Here is a 19,340-nt window from a genome sequence, read left to right on the forward strand (position 1 = left end):
GTGAGANGAATGCGTGAAAAAATTAAGGATTCAAAATTCATTACTGCAAATACGGGTGCCCGCGGGTTCACCCGTATAAACCGTGTGAATTTGGGCCGAATACGGGTACGGGTCTCAAAAAACAGGTTTAATAAATTGGACCCATACCCTATATTTTTTACCCAGGTACGGTCCAACCCGCGGGTCTAGACCCGTTTTGCCAGGTCTAGTTAGAACTGGTAAAAGATTATGATTGTGAAATTAAGTATCATCCTGGAAAAGTTAATGTAGTAGCTGATGCTTTGAGTCAAAAAGCCTATATATCCCAACTCACAATGCTGGGAGAATTATTAGAAGAGTTGTTTAAGGAACAGATAGAGGTGATACCAGGAAGGATTGCAACGTTAGAAATTCAGCCTACTTTGAGGGCAAGATGCCAGAATTTCACTTTTTAGATGGTGTCCTCCGTTTCCAAAATCACATATGCATTCCCCAAGATGCTGAGTTGAAGAAGAAGATTCTTGAGGAGGCTCATGACACACCATACACTGCTAATCCTGAAGGAACCAAAATGTATCAAGATCTAAAGAAGAGTTATTGGTGGCCAAGTATGAAGAGAGATATAGGAGATTATGTGGCTAAATGCCTGGTTTGTCAACAAGTGAAAGCAGAGCATCAGAGGTCATCAGGATTGCTTCAGCCACTCAGCATTCCTGAATGGAAATGGGAAAATATATCAATGGATTTCATCACAGGCCTTCCAAGAGTTCAAAAGGGATATAATATGANAATGAGAAATAGAAGATAGAATAAGAAAACAAAAAAACCAAAAAGAAAATGCAACTCCTAGAAAAGTTTATTTATTTGTGTATTGTGCATTATGTTACTTCCACTAACCAGAATCTCTTGTGTAATTTAGTGATATTTCAGTTTTTATTGAGTATCCTTACATAACAGTAAGTGGGAACTTAGAATATTAGAAAGAACGAAAAAGAATAGAGAAGCTTGTTGTAAGGAAAGAAACCCAGAATATGAGTAACGAAGGAAGAATAGTAGAATAGTGGGTTTACTTACTGAGCAATTAATGCTCACTCCGTTAATTTCATTGTTTTTGCAGGTATTAGATGAGACGCGGTCGGGTGGAACGTCAAGTAGCAGAGGAGATTGGCAATACTGTCTGATAGCACTTTGTGTTTATTTATGTGATTTTGCTACTTGATGTAGAGATTTGTATATAAAGTTAGTTTTTGGGCCCACTATTACACACTTATATACATATATGTTTTCTATGAGATATTTAGTGAGTTTTATTTTATATTTCCCAAAGAATTACTAGCTAGAGAGTATACTACATTTTTTGTATCAGAGCAATGGTTTTGGGAAAAGTAAGATTATTTTATGAGAGTGATTTGACAGTGTGCCTCTCCCGTCGCATTGACGTACTGTAGCCGACCGTTGTAAGTTATTTCTTTCCTTACTTATAATAGATGAGTTAATTTGGTTGACTAAAAGTATTGTTGCTATGTAGATGAGACGTAAGACTTGATCAGGTAGTAAGAATGCATTGAGTACGGGTGAACCATCCAACCCGTTAGGATCTAATCCCCCTGTCGTCAATGAAGCGAGGATCTGTAATATTATACAGTAGGTAATGGCAAAGAGCTAGGGGAGACCTATACCCAAGAGAGTTGAGGCTCTAGTTATTGTACCGACCACCAAAGAAGAGAGAGAGGCCGGTACCCTCGATAGTACAGAATCGTCTTGAGCCCATTTACGGGTTACCTAGTCATCATCAACCATCAAAATTCAGAGGTACGATGAACCTAATAGTAGCAGAAGAGTGGATTAGGTCCATTGAGCGTACAATGGCACTCTTTCCTATCACAGACTGGGAGAAGATTCGGTACTCTAGTTTTATGTTTAAGGGTGATGCCCGGATATGGTAGGAATAGATGGATGATACTCATGATATACCCTCTATGACCTAGGGAGATTTCAGAAGATTGTTTGAGGCAGAATACAGAACGGTTAATCGAGTCCATGAAAAGACTTAAGAGAATATCAGGTTGCAACAAGGGACCAGTTCAATGAAAGAATATTCTATACGATGTAATTCCTTGGCGAGGTTTGCGCCAAGCATAGTAAGCACACTAGAATTGAGGATGAACAAGTTTGTGCATGGGCTGAAACTAGAAATAGCTCGGGATGTGTGGCAGGTGCCCAGTCCCCTCAGACTTACAGTGAGGCCTTGGGACGAGCCTTACGGGCTGAAATATTTTTGAATAAGCTAACCCAAACAATTCCATCAACAACAGCACCTAGTGTTCCACCTCTCGCTCAAAAAAAGAGATAGAGCTATATTAGAGAAGTGAAAAAAAAGAAAAGATTTCAGCCCAAGAAGAATATGAGGGATTGGCAGAATAAAAGGTCAAGGACTATTGAGTTACCCCCATGTCAGAAGTGTGGGAGAAATCATCCTAGGGAGTGCCTCAAAGATGTGGGCCAAAATGTGTGTTAAAGATGCCGATAGCCGGGGATATGATGAAAGACTGCAAAGCCCCTCTTACACCCTAGCACAGAATCCAGAGGTACTAATGCTCGGGTGTTTCACAGTAGCACAAAGGTGAAGCTGAGGCTAGTCATCTGCAATTACTGGTCAGTTACTATTTCATCAGTTCCCCTTTATGCATTAATTGATTCTGGATCCATATCACTCATTTATGACACATGGGATCATAGAAGATTAGGTTTGAAAGCTAATATAGTGGGGTCAGCCATTAAGATAGAATTGTCAGATGGCGTTAGTCTGGTAACTCAAGAGATGCTTCCAAAGGAGTCCGTAGTGATCTATGGAAGGGTGTTAACAGTGGATTGATTGTGCTTGATATACCTGATTTTGATGTTATTTTGGGCATGGATTTCCCAAGGAGATATGGAGGAGAGTGATTGCCGAAAGAAGAAAGCAAAATTTAATCTTGATGATGGTGATAAGTTAGTTTTGGCGAGGGTCACCAACTTAGTATGTTAATCAGTAGTGTAAAGGCTAGAAAGGTGTTTTGGGTACATTGCCTATGTGGTGCACAAGCAGTAGTGATGTCCCACGACCAGAGATCCAAAGTGTGCCAGTAGTCCAAGAGTTTCCAGATGATTTTCGGATGACTTGTCGGGTTTACCTTCAGGAAAGAGAAATGGAATTTAGCATTGAGTTGGCACCAGGGATAGCACCAATCTTTAAAGCCCTTTTGGGGCTGCTAGTCGAACTTCAGGAATTGAAGAGCAGCTCCAAGCACTCCTAGACAAGGGTTTAATTCGACCCAGCCATTCTCCTTAAGGTGCTCCAATCCTATTTGTGAAGAAGAAAGATGGGTGCTATGGATGTGCATAGATTACAGAGAGTTGAATAAATGATAGTGGAGAATAAGTAATCGTTACTGTAAAAATGATTATTGATCAGCTTAAAGGAGCAGTAGTGGTTTTCAAAGGTTGATTTGAGGGCGGGTTATCATCAAGTAAGAGTTGCGGAGCAAGATATTGCCAAGACGCATTTCGACTAGATATGGGCATTATGAGTTTGTAGTGATGCCTTTTGGGTTGACAATGCCCCAGTAGTCTTTATGGATTTAATGAACCAGGTGTTTCATGATTGTCTGATCGATTTATTGTGGTGTTATTGATGACATCTTGGTTTATTCTAAGACAAGAGAGGAGCATGAAGAAGACTTAAATTTGTGGCAGCAGTGATTGAGAGATAAGAAGCTGTTTGCCAAATTTTCTAAATGTGAGTTTGGTTGGACCAAGTTATCTTCTTGGGCCATACTGTCTCAAAGGGGGCATATCGGTGGATCCTAGTAAGGGGAAGGCAATCCTAGAGTGGCAAAAGCTAAAGACAGTAAAGGAGGTTAGAAGTTTCTTGGGGCTAGTTGGCTATTAGAGACGATTCGTAGCAGGATTTGCTTAGTTGGCTAAGCCATTTACAGCTCTTACCAAACAGAGATCTCCTTTCATATGGTCGGATGCTGTGAATAGAGCTTCCAAGAGTTAAAAAGAAGATTAACCACAGCTCCTATTATGGTGTTATCACAGGAGGATGTAGATTATGATATTTATATAGATGCTTCACTTCAGGGACTTGACTCTGTATTAATGCAGTGTGGATAGGGTAATAGTTTAGGTTCTCGACAGTTGAAAGAGTATGAGACGAGATACCTTACGCATGATTTAGAGTTGGCAACTATAGTCTTTGCATTAAATATATGGAGGCATTACTATTGGAGCAAAGAGCAATATTTATACTGATCATAAAGTTTGAAGTACTTTTTCACCCAAAGGGAGCTGAATATAAAACAAAGGAGATGGTTAGAACTAGACCTGGCAAAATAGGGGGGTGGGCGGCGGGTACGGTCCGAGTCAAATGGGTATGGGTCTTTATCGGGTCGAGATATACAGGTCCAAAATGTTGGACCCGTGCCCTACCCTATACTGGTACGGGTGGACCCGTTTTCTCTTCCAGATTTTAGCTTTTTTTTTCCACCTAATAGTTTCAATTAGGACAGTACACCCCCAAAATTCCTACAGTTTTAATTTTTACATTTAACCCCCCTAAATCAATTACTCTAAATTCAATTCAATTTAGAATATAAAACAAATGAATCAAAATAAACAAATAACACATAAACAAACAAAACAATAACATATAATAGAAAACTATAAATACCAACCAAAATAAACAAATACAAAATCACTATACACAATTACACTAACATAAACAAACAAAGTAAGTCAATAAACTATAAATACCAACTAAAATAACAAATACATAATCCAATATTCAATAAAAAAAACATTCTTAAGACAGCAAATGTTCATCCTACAGTGGGCGTGATAGAGTCTCTTGATTCCACAGTCTCGAGATTAGTTAATGACACATCAAGATCATCATCCGAATCATCATTCACCTCATCATCTACAAAACAATGATCAACTACAAATATTAATAAATGTAATAATAAAATATATGAAATATTATTTTAACATGTTACCTTCAAACTCATATCCATATAGCCAAGTTCAAGGGCATATCAAAGATTCTACATTTTTTTGTCGAAGTGAGCTTCGATATTTGTTGAGCTCTTTACTGCCAATACTAAAAGCAGACTTCGAGGTACGGATGTTATTAGTATTGCCAATATCACGAGCCATCATGATAGTATTGGATAACGATCACGATTGTTCTCCAATGATCTAGGATATCCAAATTCTGATATTTGACGCGATCAAACCTCATCTCTTCCAAATAAAGATCTAACTTGGATTTCTTAGTGGAAATGAAAAACTCTCATAGCTGTCAGAATCCTGCATCATTTAAACAGTTAGTGTCAAAAATTAAAATTAAACAATAAACAATACTTATTTTATAAGAATATAAAAACTAAAAAGTATAGTAACTTACAGAAGAATGATCTATACGCCTACTAGAAGTAGAACTAGTCGCAGGAGAAACAACTGAAGGTCAGGCAGGAACTTCTTTACAACATTTAGCCTCGTAAGCTTGAAAAAGCTTTGCAAGTTATTCTTAAAACCTCCAACTTCCGTACGGTAGTAGTTGAATCATAAACTTTGTTGAAAGCATACTCCACAAACTGAAACTTGAGACGTGGGTCAAGAATAGTTGCAATCGTCAACACAAAACTATAAGAATCCCAATATTTGTAAATTTTGGGATCATTTGTTCGCCATGCTCTTAACAACTTCATCCTCACTCATCCTCTCTTCAATTAAACACAATTGAATTTCTCACACACATTTCAGGTACAAGTTTTGCTGTAGGATATTTAGAACTTGAGAATAAAGTCGTAATATCATAAAATGGTTCCAAGAACGCATATCTTCTCCCCCCTATCCATTCTTCATTTGATGGACAAAATTATAACTAGGATCTATTGTTGACAAAGCCACAAACACAGGGACGAAATATAACGCCATTTCAAGCATTAAAAATGTCGAATTCCATCTAGTGGAACATCCAATCTCAACCCCATTAGCGTTTTCACTCCCATTTGTACAGCAAGTTCTCCAAACTTGATTCTCCTAGTCTCAGTTGCTTAATATATTTCCATTATCTCGAATCTTATTCAAAGCAACACTAGTAGCTCTTAAACCGTTCTTGAACAATAAGATTCAAGATATGTGCAGAACATCGCACTGGAAAATTCACCCTACATAACAAGCATTCTACACACAAAGCTGGTTCCTCAAGATATCCTCCATCCTACATTACTACTTGCATTATCAAGGTAATTGAGAAAACTTTCTTTCAATTCCCCACTTGCAAGAATTCAATATTTTCTGCCAAAACAACCCTGAGTGTGGAGGAGGAATATGGCAAAAGTTCAGTATTTACTTTGCAACTCCCAATCCTCATATATATAATAAGCTTCAAAAAATATATCCCTCAGTTGTACCAAAGTCCAAACATCAGAAGTTAAGCATATTTTACTTAAGCCTCCCTAATTCAAGCTTAGTTTTTTTCTTCATCCTTTCATATATTTTAAGAATCCGCCTTAGCGGTGTTCTAGAATAATGCACAAGCTTCTTACACACATACGAAAGGACTTCCTAGTTCTTTCATTCTCCACATATGAATATGGATAGTTATGTTGAATAATTGATAACGCCATAAATTCACGATAAGTCTTGACTAATCTTCCTACTTTGCAATCTATGGTATGATCAATCAATAATTGCCCTACATCATGGTTGGCACGTTTTGGACAATTTCCTATATGACGCTCATATTTTTAGTCCCATGTGTGGGCATACCATATGCATAAGATTACCGCATGCCTACACCTAGTCCTCCAGTGTTATTCTCACACATATATCTCAAAATGATTCAAACAATTCTGATGTTTTACGTTTATTTCTAGAACTAGTTGTAGGAATATTAGAATAGAGGAGGTGGCATTACCCTAGAAGCATCGTCACTTGCTCTCACGTTAACCATATCTGTATCTATAGTTTTGAATCCACCATGTGAATGCTTGAGACTACAAAAAATAAAATAAAAATAAAAATAAAAAAACAACATGAAGGACACCATAACGAGAATAAAATTAATCTAAACAACATTTTATATCAGCATGCCTAAATAATATATGTTCTATTTATTGATAATGGAGCATGATTTCGAGGAAATGCCAAAGAGCTTTTAATTGATGATTAAATATATTTAATGGTAATGATAATCTATATTAAATATTAATTGATGATTAACATATATTTCTTCTTGTATAAAATGTTCTATTTTTTTCCACTAGGCATGATTTCTTCTTGATGTAAAGCTTCTGGATTGCTGCCAAGATTTGGCAATTGCATTATGAGAATACTACTTTATTTGAGAGAACATAGCTAGGGAATACAAATAAAGGAATTGAGAATACTACTTTTGTTTCCTGATTTCCCTAATAAAAACTGAGCTTTGAATTAGAAACAGAAACAAACAAACACACTTGTAGACAACAAAAGAAGATTCTGTATGTGTTTCCACTTTGCTATGAAAAAGCAAAAGCTCCCCACCACCACCACCCATTTTTACTTGGACTTAAATCTATCTCTCACTGCCCACTGCAATTCTTTTGATTCATCTTTTTCAAACTTCATTTTTGCTTTGTGTGTGGGTTTCGTTTCCCATTATTTTAATCTTTGATGCCTTTTGGTGTCTTGTAAAGTTCTCTACTTTTTCTAAACTATATGATATACCAATGCCCTAACTTTAATTAATAATCTCTTCTTATCATTTATTACTCTTACAAGAATCTTACCAAAAGATGATTGATGTAAAGATTGACTATAATACTATCAAAACTGTATATCCTCCAAATGTTATAAGCTGTACTAAGGCATACATAGCATGACTATTTTTTTTCCATTCATGAATAAAAAGAAGAGGAAAAAGAAAGATGGCGAAATAATTGAATTAATGGCATCAAATCACAAACTATACCTTCAAATCAATCTAATCATAAAAGCAATGCACATCTCAACCTCTTATGGTAATGTCTCATCCCGGCAATGTGTTAAACTTATAGGCATTTAATAAGAATGCATGAGTCAAACTTCTACTTTGAAAATCAACTTTTTGGCACATATTCTTCATTTGCTTAAAAGAAATTCATATCACAATAAACCATTAAACCTGACGACTACAAGAAATTTAAAAGTCAAGAATTCTCATATGCGGACGTCCAATACTTATTAAATCCAAACTAACTCTCAACAGACAGAGTTAACCGAAATAGCAAAATTTTTAGTTCACTTTAAACATGTAAGGTTCAAAATTATAGCTCACAAACGTTCAATTCGTACTAGTAAGATTCAATATTTGAGAATGGTAAATGTCCCAATTTCAACTAACATAATCATTATAATCCAAATCACAACACTTAAAATAACATCAGCTCAACACGATCACTAATTCCAGTATACAAAAGCGGAACTTAGCTTATGTATATAACATACCTGGAGTCTTAGAGCTTAGCGGTGGATTCTTCTCGACGCCGAGGACGATGATATCGGTTCCACGTACTCTAACTACGACGTTCCCTTACGGACGGCTTCCAAAGGTATTCCACCTAGAAAAAAAACACAAAATCTGCAAAAAAACAAAAACAAAACACACAAATTAGGGGTTAAGGATTCATTACCAGCCGATGAGTGACGAACTGACTATTAATCGAAGATGAAGACACTGAGACAGGGAGTTGAACTTTAGACGAAGAAGAATGATGGAGATTGAGATGCGGCCGCGATAAAGTTACTGAGAATCTGAGAGTGAGAGATCAGAGATGAGATGAGACTGAGAGAGTGAGAGTGAGAGGCATGACTGCTTCATGAATGGCTGAATGCGTGAAAAAATTAAGGATTCAAAATTCATTACTGCAAATACGGGTGCCGCGGGTTCACCCGTATAAACCGTGTGAATTTGGGCCGATACGGGTACGGGTCTCAAAAAACAGGTTTAATAAATTGGACCCATACCCTATATTTTTTACCCAGGTACGGTCCAACCCGCGGGTCTAGACCGTTTTGCCAGGTCTAGTTAGAACTGGTAAAAGATTATGATTGTGAAATTAAGTATCATCCTGGAAAAGTTAATGTAGTAGCTGATGCTTTGAGTCAAAAAGCCTATATATCCCAACTCACAATGCTGGGAGAATTATTAGAAGAGTGTTTAAGGAACAGATAGAGGTGATACACAGGAAGGATTGCAACGTTAGAAATTCAGCCTACTTTGAGGGCAAGATGCCAGAATTTCACTTTTTAGATGGTGTCCTCCGTTTCCAAAATCACATATGCATTCCCCAAGATGCTGAGTTGAGAGAAGAAGATTCTTGAGGAGGCTCATGACACACCATACACTGCTAATCCTGAAGGAACCAAAATGTATCAAGATCTAAAGAAGAGGTATTGGTGGCCAAGTATGAAGAGAGATATAGGAGATTATGTGGCTAAATGCCTGGTTTGTCAACAAGTGAAAGCAGAGCACGAGGTCATCAGGATTGCTTCAGCCACTCAGCATTCCGAATGGAAATGGGAAAATATATCAATGGATTTCATCACAGGCCTTCCAAGAGTTCAAAAGGGATATAATATGATACGGCTAATAGTAGACAGATTAACCAAATCAGCACATTTTCTTCTAGTAAAGGATAGTACCACCTTGGCTCAGTTGGCCCAGATTTACATCAAGGAGATAGTTAGACTCCATGGGGTTCCTAAGACAATAGTATCAGATAGAGATTCCAATTTGTTTCAGCTTTCTAGACTAGTCTAAAGAGAAATTGTGTACAAAACTAGCATTTAGTACAGCATACCATCCTCAGACAGATGGCTAAACTGAGATAACAAATCAAGTACTTAAGGGCATGCTGAGAGTGTTGTATGGATTATAGAATGACTTGACATGAGATGTTACCATTGGTGGAGTTTTTTATAAAACAGTTATCAGTCTACAATTAAGATGGCTCTTATGAAGCCTTGTGTGGTAGACATGTAGATCTTTACTGCATTGGAATAAGGTAGGAGAGAGAAGATGTTTTGAATACAGCTCTTGGGCCGAAGATAACTCAGAAAATGATAGAAGACATCAAGCTGATCTGAAAAAAGATAGAACAAAAGCCCAAGACAGACAAAAGAGCTATGCAGATTTAAAGAGAAAAGATGTAGAATTTGAAGTGGGGTGATAAAGTGTTATTAAAGTTTCCCATATAAGTGGATAATGTGTTTTGGCGGGTAAAGGAAAACTAGCGCCTAGATAATTTGCCCCTTTGAAGTGTTACAATGAGTAAGAAAAGTAGCTTCTAAATTGTCACTACCACCAAATATGGATAGAGTGCACAATGTTTTTCATGTCTTAATGCTTCAAAGATATGTCAGCGATCCCTCATATATATTAAAAGTAGAAGAAGTGACTTAGAAGAGAATCTGTTTACGAGGAGCGCCCAGTATAGGTATTAGATAGAAAGGTTAAAGAGCTCCGAAATAAGAGTATTCCATTAGTTAAAATCCTATGGAGGAATCATAAAGTAGAAGAAGCTACATGAGAGGTAGAACAAATATAGCAGAACTGTATCCTGAATTGTTCGTTTGAATTTCGGGGATGAAATTCTTATAAAGGGGGAGAATTGTAATGCCCACTTAAGGTACGTAACTTACTTATGTCTTAATGCCTTAGTATTCTATTTCAAGGTGAAAGATTGGAAGTTAGTATGAAGTAAATTTCATACTTCGCTGCGACAATAGAATATTTTCGCCGTAGCAATGAACTCACTGCCCAAATTCAGTTTGTAGAAATGTAGACTTCGTCGCGGCAAGAAAAGAAGTTCGCCGCGGCAATGAACTCTCTGGAATTTTGAGAAATTCTGGAGAACTTGCTTAGGGGAAAAATTGTCATTTCACCCATAATTAGTTGAAAGAGTGGGGAGTGAAAAGAAGTAGAATAACATGGAGAAGATAATAGAAATAAGGGCATTATGTAATTGACTACAAGGGCAAAGATGGAATTTCTTGAAAGTGCAAAGGTAAAATGGGAATCTTCAAATATTATTGTGTACTATTAAGGATTCAAGAGAGGAACCCTAGCCATTCTACCGTTCATTCATGCGACCTTACCCAAGTGCTCTCAAAATTTTCTTCAACCAATTTCAAAGGAAGTCCATAGAATTGGCTCACTTTGGTTAGAATTTCAACCTAAGCATCCATAGGTAAGATTCTTGCACCAAGATGTGAGTTTAATTTAAAGTCTTAAATTCTTATGGTGTTTATATAGCTTAGGGTTTAAGAGAGAGAAAGTTCTAGCAAAGGAAGGTTAAAGTGTTGTGTTGCTCACATTTAAGGTAAGTAAATCCAACTCTAACTTTGATTGATCAATAATTGTGTAGAGAAAAATCTATATGTATGTATGAATTTTGTATGGTGAGATTATTGATTGAATGGATGTTGAATGATGGTTGAAATTCAGCCATGAGAAGTAGTGTTTATGTAGGGGATGTATTAGTGGAAGTCTGGATGAATTATGGAAAGATTGGAATAGAATTGTGAAGTGTGATTCCTGACCAGGTTTGATGTTGGTTTTAGGGAGTTTTGCTCCAAATTTTGGTGGCTTGGGATAGATGAGGAAGTGTAGCAAATTTACTGTTTGTATGTACATGCAAATTGTTTGATGAAATTTCAAAGTGAAGTGCTTGCATGAGTAGTTAGCTTGTTATCTTGATATGAACTTGTTGATGGTAGAGAATGACATATTTACATGCCATATTGCATTCTTGAATTAAGCATTTGAATTTAGAAAGAATAGTCAAGAATAAGCTATATACATATATAAGAACATTAAAGAACAAAGAGAAAGAAAGAAAAATTAAAGAACACATTTGAAGAATCTACAGAAACTGAGTTTTTTATTTAAAGAAAGAAGAAGAGAGGTTGGTGCGATGGAGAACCGTGAGTGACAGAGAAGCAAAAAAGTCCCACATGCATGCCGCATCAGTGAGCAGTGTCAGAATAGAAAAGAAGAATTTATACAGTCCGTTAGAAGTGTATGTGGATGAGGACTGTACCCAGAAATAATTTCAGAATACACTCACACAGCCAGGGTTCGAATCTATGCCTCAACCGAGTCCGATCAGTAAATCAGAATAGAAATAGAAAAGAAAGAATAGAAACAGAAAAGAAAGAATAGAAACAGAAAAGAAAGAAGGGAAACAGAAAGAAAGAGAGAAACAGAAAAGAAAGAATAGAGACATAAAAGAAAGAAGAGAAACAGAAAAGAAAGAGTAGAAACAAGAAAAGAAAAAGAAGAGAAATAGAAAAGAAAGAATAGAAACAAAAAAGAAAGAAAACACAAGAAAAAGAAAGAAAAGAGAAAAGAACATAAAATAAATGAGAAACAGAAGATAGAATAAGAAAATGCTACTCCTAGAAAAAGTTTATTTATTGTGCATGTGCATTATGTTACTTCCACTAACCAGAATCTCTTGTGTAATTCAATGATATTTCAGTTTTTATAAGTATCTTACATGACGGAAGTGGGAGCCTAGAATATTAGAAAGAACAAAGAAGAATAGAAGACGTTGGTATAAGGAAAGAAACCAAAATACGGGTAACGGAGGAAGAATAGTAGATAGTGGGTTTACTTACTGAGAAATTAGTGGTTCACTCCATTAATTTCACATTTTTGCAGGTAATAGATGAGATGCGGTTGGGTGGAACGTCAAGTAGCGGAGGAGATTGGCAACACTGTCCGATAGCACTTTGTGTTATTAGTGATTTCGTTACTAGATGTAGAGATTTGTTATTAAGTAAAGTTAATTTTTGGGCCCACTATTTCACACTATATACAATATGTTTTCTATTAGATATTTGTGAGTTTTATTTTATATCCCAAAGAATTATTACCTAGAGAGTATACTACATATTATTAAAATCGTAGCTAATAATGATACTACATGCCATGTAAATAAAATGTTTACAACTAAATACATTAATTAGCTATAATGTTTTACCATAGCTAATTTATTGTAACTAAAGATTAATTATTGTCACGATTTTAATAAGTTAAAACAAAAAGATGAATATTAGCTTCGAGAGAGGATTATCACTAAAATTATTTCAATTAGCTATAAATATTCACTTTTGTAGTTGTAAATATGTATTGTAACTGTTTTCCTTTTGTATCTAATTTTGGTAACTCCTTGTGTATAATGTTGTAGTGCATCTCTACTCGTCCTCCTAGAAGAAGAAGAAAAAAAAAAAAAAAAAAAAAAAAAAAACTATGACAGGGAAGATAAATGATTTTATATGAAATAACTGTGATGGTTTAAGAAAAAGACTATTAGACAGAGAAGACTGATAATGAGAAGAAAGATAAATGATTTTTGTATGAAATAATTGTGGTGTGTTTGCAATCGTCCTTCTAGAAAAAAAAAAAAAAAAATGAAAAAGAAATAGACTATTAGACAGAGAAGACTGAAAATGAGGAGAAGATAAATGATTTTATATGAGCAATTATGAGGAGGGAGAATTTTCAAAAATTAGTGAGCAGCATCAATCCTTTTCTAGAGTTTCACAAATTGCAATTGTATAAAGTTTTGGGTTAAAATTGCAATTTTAAAAAATTCTTTCGCGCAAAAAAACTGGTGACCTCTTAACTAGTCTATAAGTATCAGCTTGCATCTCCAGTTTATGACAGAGTGAACTTCACAAATTACTAATGGCTTTTTGTATTGCAACAACCTGTAAATTCCTTCTGGTGCTATTTTTCAACACCGTCAACTACTTGTTTCTAAAACACCAAACAGCAGAATCAGTGTGAAGAAGCAACTCCAGTGCATCGCTAACCCAGAACTTAGTACTTCAACTGTTGTAAGGCGATCAGGAAACTACAAACCTTGCATTTTTAACGAAGATTATCTGCCAAAATTGACTAATGAGTACACGGTAGTCATGGTCTTTTTTTTCCTTTTATGGTATTAATTTGTTCTTGCTGAATTAATTAGTTCAGGTTCAGGAACTAATTACCAAAAACTTAATTTCTTCAGGGAGAAGCATACAGAAAAAAAAGCAGAAAAGCTGACAGAAGAAGTGAGGATGATAATCAATAGTATGGACAAACCATTGGATCAGCTTGAGCTGATTGACAACTTACAAAGACTTGGAGTGGCTTATCATTTTGAACGTGAAATAAAGAACATATTGGACCGTGTCCAAAATTCAGCGATCATAAAGGAGAAAGGAAATCTATATGCAACCCTCTAGAGTTTAGACTCCTGAGACAACACGGTATTATGTTACTGAAGGTACTGAAGAATTAAAGTTCGAAAAAAGTAGTCATCATTAGAATAAACTAATGTATGTTCTACTTTCCTTGTGAGCGCAGAAGTTTTTGAGAGTTTCAGGGACAAGACGGGAAGTTTCTCGGCGTGTGTCGGTGATGATGTGAAGGCAATAATGAGCTTTATGAAGCCTCATTCTATGGGTTAGAAGGAGAAAGTATGATGCAGGAGGCATGGGAATTCAGTTCTAAACATCTTAAAGATCTTGACGATAAGGATGTCGACCAGAATCTTGTACCGCTTTTTGAGGATGCCTTGGAGCTTCCTCTTCATTGTGGGCGCCACGATTAGAGACCAAATGGTTCATAGATCATATGAGAGAAGGGAAGACAAGAATCACCTTTTAATCCAGCTTGCAAAGGCGGACTTTAATATTTTTAGGGAATTCACCAGGGAGAACTTAAAGACACATGAGGTCAGTAACCTTCCTCCACTTTTGTTCTCGTGATTGCATAGCCTTTATTAATGAAATACTTATTGAAATTGTACCTTTTGCATCCCAACTAATGCAACCTTAGTTTCATTACAACATTGATTAAAATAACGCAAATAAGTGAGTAACTAACTTCTAATTAATAATAAATGGTGTTGACACGTAAAAAAATAAATAAGTTAACATATAAAATTGGGATTCAACTTTGAATGAGTAATGTTTTGTAAAATATGAGTAACGAGATTTGACAAACAAGTTGAACAAATAATTTAATCTCTTATATTGTTAGGTCTCTATGTCAACACTTTATTTGTAATCTATTTTTAAGGGAGTCAAGTTGATATGTTTCTCTTTTGCTTGTGAAGGTGGTGGGAGAATACTGGTCTTCGAGAGTTAACTTTTGTAGGAACAGCTTGATAACAGCATATTTATGGGGCTTGGGTATAGCTTTTCAACTCAGTACTCTTACTGCCAAAAGTTCGTTGCAAAGGCCATTGCTTAATTACAGTAATTGACGATATTTATGATGTTTAGGTACCTTGCCTGAACTAGAGCTCTTGACTGATGCTATTACGAGGTAATTGTTGGGCAAAATTTTCTTGTTATACAAATTAGCATTCTAAGAAAAAATTATATGAGCTTTTGTTACACATGTATTTCAGATGGGACATAAAGCAATGAAACAGTTCCCAGTTACATGAAAACAAGTTTTCTCTCGCTGTTCAACTTTGTTAATGAAGTGGCTTATCACATTCTCAAAGAAAAGAATTCAGACGTCTCAAGACTCTAATCAAAATGTAATATTATTTAATTCGTTTCTTCCTCTATTTTATATGTTTGTTGTTTAAATATCTCACTATCGTGCGCTATGTCATTTACATCGGTGGAAAATATGGCGCAAGCCTATATAACAGAGGCAAGATGGTACACTATCAGTATAAGCCAACGCTAGATGAATATTTGATAATGCTTATGTATCAATTACGGGTCCCATTATAGCAACTCTATCGTATATATCGTCAGCAAAACGATATAGAGAAGGACTTAGAATTTCTAGAAAGCAATCCGGATATTATAAAGTGGTCATCCATGGCTTTCCGACTTCAAGATGATGGGAACTTCACCGGTATAAAATCTAGCATAATTTATTTACAATTGTTTTTATATACTTAATGAATCTCTATGAATTAATTGGTTGTGTTCTTTCAATAAATAAATCAGGATGAGATGAAGAGAGGTGATGTACCTAAAGCAATCCAATGTTCATGAATGATACTGGTTGTTCCGAGGAAGTTGCTCGTGAATACATTAAGGATCTAACAAGGAGATATGGAAGAAGATAAATGGATACAGAACTGCAACAAATCCTTACCTCAACCTATTGTTGAAATGATCATAAATCTGTGAGAACTTCCCATTACTTTTATCACCACGGAGATGGGCAGTGGTGGTGGAGGTCAAGAGATTAAGGATGTTATGTTTTCATCACTCTTTCAACCCATTCCATTGCCAGAAATTAAATAACATGTTTTTTCCGATATGTTATTGTTGCAAGGAGAATAAGTGTGATGATGTCATGAAATGCAAAATTTAAGGATTTGAACTATATTGTGTTATAATTAACATTATGAATGATTCACCCGAGGTATCTTCATTAATAATTCATGCTTTGCAGATATCATCTAATATGTGGAGGTATTTATAAGTGTGTGACCTGATTGTTTCGAGAATGGTATATGTGATATAATCTACATATTGTATGTTTAAAAATAATGTCATTAGGTTCCTTTGAGACTACAAAATTTTTACATTTGTCCATCGATGCATTGTTACATGTGGAAAAGTCATTGATGATCACATAAAGAATTGTCTAACTCTCACCTAAGGACATGAGTGTTAGCTTCAATCTGTTGTAGGGAAATCCTAAATCCCTATGAAAACGAAAATAATGCGAACAAATGGCAAACAAATAACCACACACACAAATAGAAGATTTATAATGGTTTACTCTCTGTATGAGAGTTATGTCCACTTTGCCGCTGCGGAATTTCCACTACTAAAAAAACCTCTTTCCTTGACAGAATGAGTTGACATATTTTCTTGATCATTCTAGAAATATGTCAAGAATTGTAATTCTTGACAGTTTATGAACTGTCAAGAATTTGAAATAATTTTTAACCGTTTTGGATGATTCTTGATAGCTATTAATTGTCAAGGATTTGGTCAAAAATAAATTGTATAAATTTTTTCTTGACAGTCGTAGTCTCAATTCTTGACAATTTTTATCTGTCAAGGATTAAGTTGAAAAAACAAATATAAAAAAACCCAAACACAATTTTTCCCTAGTGAAGATTCCCAAAGCCATGGCTGATATTTTTGAAGAAAAAGAGAGATTGAAGGCATGAAAAAAGAATTCTGTTGAGGAGTTTATATAGAAAGAGAGAGAGGTAATACTAATGGTTGCATTGAATGAAGAAGAAAAATGGAAACTGTGTTGGAAAATAAATCAAACATATCAGTTTTAGTAAAAGTTTCGTTAGTGCGTTATCTATTGGATTAGTGTTTGATTTAATTAATGAATCAAGACTTTATAATTTTTATATAAAGATTTGTTATTTATTAGTTTATTGGTGAGAAGAAATAATGTGACGACAATGTTCATCGTCCCTCTTTTGCTATGGTAGCTTGATTGTGTTGGTATTATTTTATGTTTTATCAAAAATTACTTACAAAAGGGAAAGGTCTTAAGACTTGATAGTCATGCCTTTGAAAGAGCAAAAATTGCAGGGTCAATTCAGCTTAAAAAATGTAATGCATGTAAAATTTAGGAGAATTGAAATGAGTGCCATTTTCAGCTGCATGCATATATGACAAATGATACATTTTCATTAGATAATGTTAAATTATAAGAACTTGATAACCTAGGATTTAATGATATAGTTTGACAATCTAATTAAAACATGTTAAACTATACTTGACCATGCTAGATGGTGATAGACTTGATAACCTGGCCCATTTTGGTTATTTTATCCTTATTAATTTTCATTAAGGACAATTAGGCTAAGTTGTATAATCTTATGACTAAATATGTTCTTAAAACAAAACTGTGATATTTTGGGAATTAAAATTAGTAAGGATGGTTATATATGAGAATATTTATTCATAAAAAAATAGTTAGATGGGGGATTTCTCTTTTATATGTATATCAGTTTTTTCTCATTTTATTATAATTTTCAATTCGAATTAAAATAAGATCTTGGGGTGTAAAGGGTATTTTAAGCTAATAAATACTTAAAGATATTTGAGGTATTAGAAAATTAGGGACGTAAATACCCAAGTCGGACTTGTTCAGGTTAAACCTAGGTCCTAGGTAGAGATGGCAATGGGCCGAGCCGAGACCAGATACCCCTTGGCCCGGGCCCAAGCCCAATCCATGATAAAGGCCCAATCCCGGCCCAAGCCCATCACGGGGATGACAGGTAAAGCCCAAGCTTGGCCCGACGAGCTTTTTGTAATTTAGTACCGGCCCAAGCCTACCCATATTTACAATGTGAATTTTTAAATATTAATAAATTTTAATTTTTTATATATATTTAATTCTAGAAACTGATTTTAAATTTTAATTTATTTTTTAATACTCACCAAATATTAATAAATTTCAATTTTTTTATACATATGTAGGATAATTCTGTAATTAGATATATAATACAAGGATAATTTAATAAAATTAATAGTAAAATTGTCACGTTGGGCTGGGCTGGGCCAAGACTGAAGACATACTGATGCTTGGCCCATACCCGAGGGTCGGCCTTAAAATCAGTCTCAGGCCCAAGCCCAAGCCCACTAACATCAGGTAAAGTCTAGCCTTTTCGAGATAGACCGAGCCATGTATCCAAAAATATCAGATCCATTGCCATCTCTAGTCCTAGGAGGCATTCAAAAAGCCTGGTCTTTAGATACATTTAAAATATAGGGTTAATGCCATTGATTTTCGTGATGAGAAATTTCATTAGTTTTTCAAAGATATTTTTTCTTTTGGAAAATAATAATTGTGAGGAGAAATTTCATTATTTTTTTCTAATTTTACTTTAATTTTCAATGCGAATTAATATAAGAATCATAGGTGCAAAGGGTATTTTAAGCTAATACATACGTAAAGATAAGGTTTATTTTTATATGAATTTTGCGTATTCTTTTTTTTTTTTTTTTGAAGTATTGAAAATGAATGGTATAGGCGAAAAAATAAAAATGCATGTGACGTGAAAGATAATATTTGAAAATGTATAAAATGAAAACATCTTTCAGAATAGTAAATAAATAAATTATGCAATAAAATGAACTAATAGGCAAGAAAAGGTAAACAACGCACCCTAAATTTATTAGTTTTCAGTATAAAATGTTTGAATATATGATATTAACAAATTGTTATATTGAGATTATACAAAATCAAATTAAAATATCAGAAAATGATAAAAAATAATAAAAAGCAGGAAAAAGTATAAAGAAAACATGACAGTTGTAGTGTTTGGATGAAGCCAGAA

General features: G+C 34.9%; 1 pseudogene; it reads left to right on the plus strand.

Moving 5' to 3' along the window:
• The first annotated feature begins 13,842 nt into the window (after positions 1-13,842).
• LOC116120558 lies at positions 13,843-16,323 on the plus strand (annotated as a pseudogene).
• The last annotated feature ends 3,017 nt before the right edge of the window (positions 16,324-19,340 follow it).

The sequence above is a fragment of the Pistacia vera genome, unplaced genomic scaffold, assembly GCF_008641045.1.
Source record: "Pistacia vera cultivar Batoury unplaced genomic scaffold, PisVer_v2 Contig94, whole genome shotgun sequence".
NCBI lineage: Eukaryota > Viridiplantae > Streptophyta > Magnoliopsida > Sapindales > Anacardiaceae > Pistacia > Pistacia vera.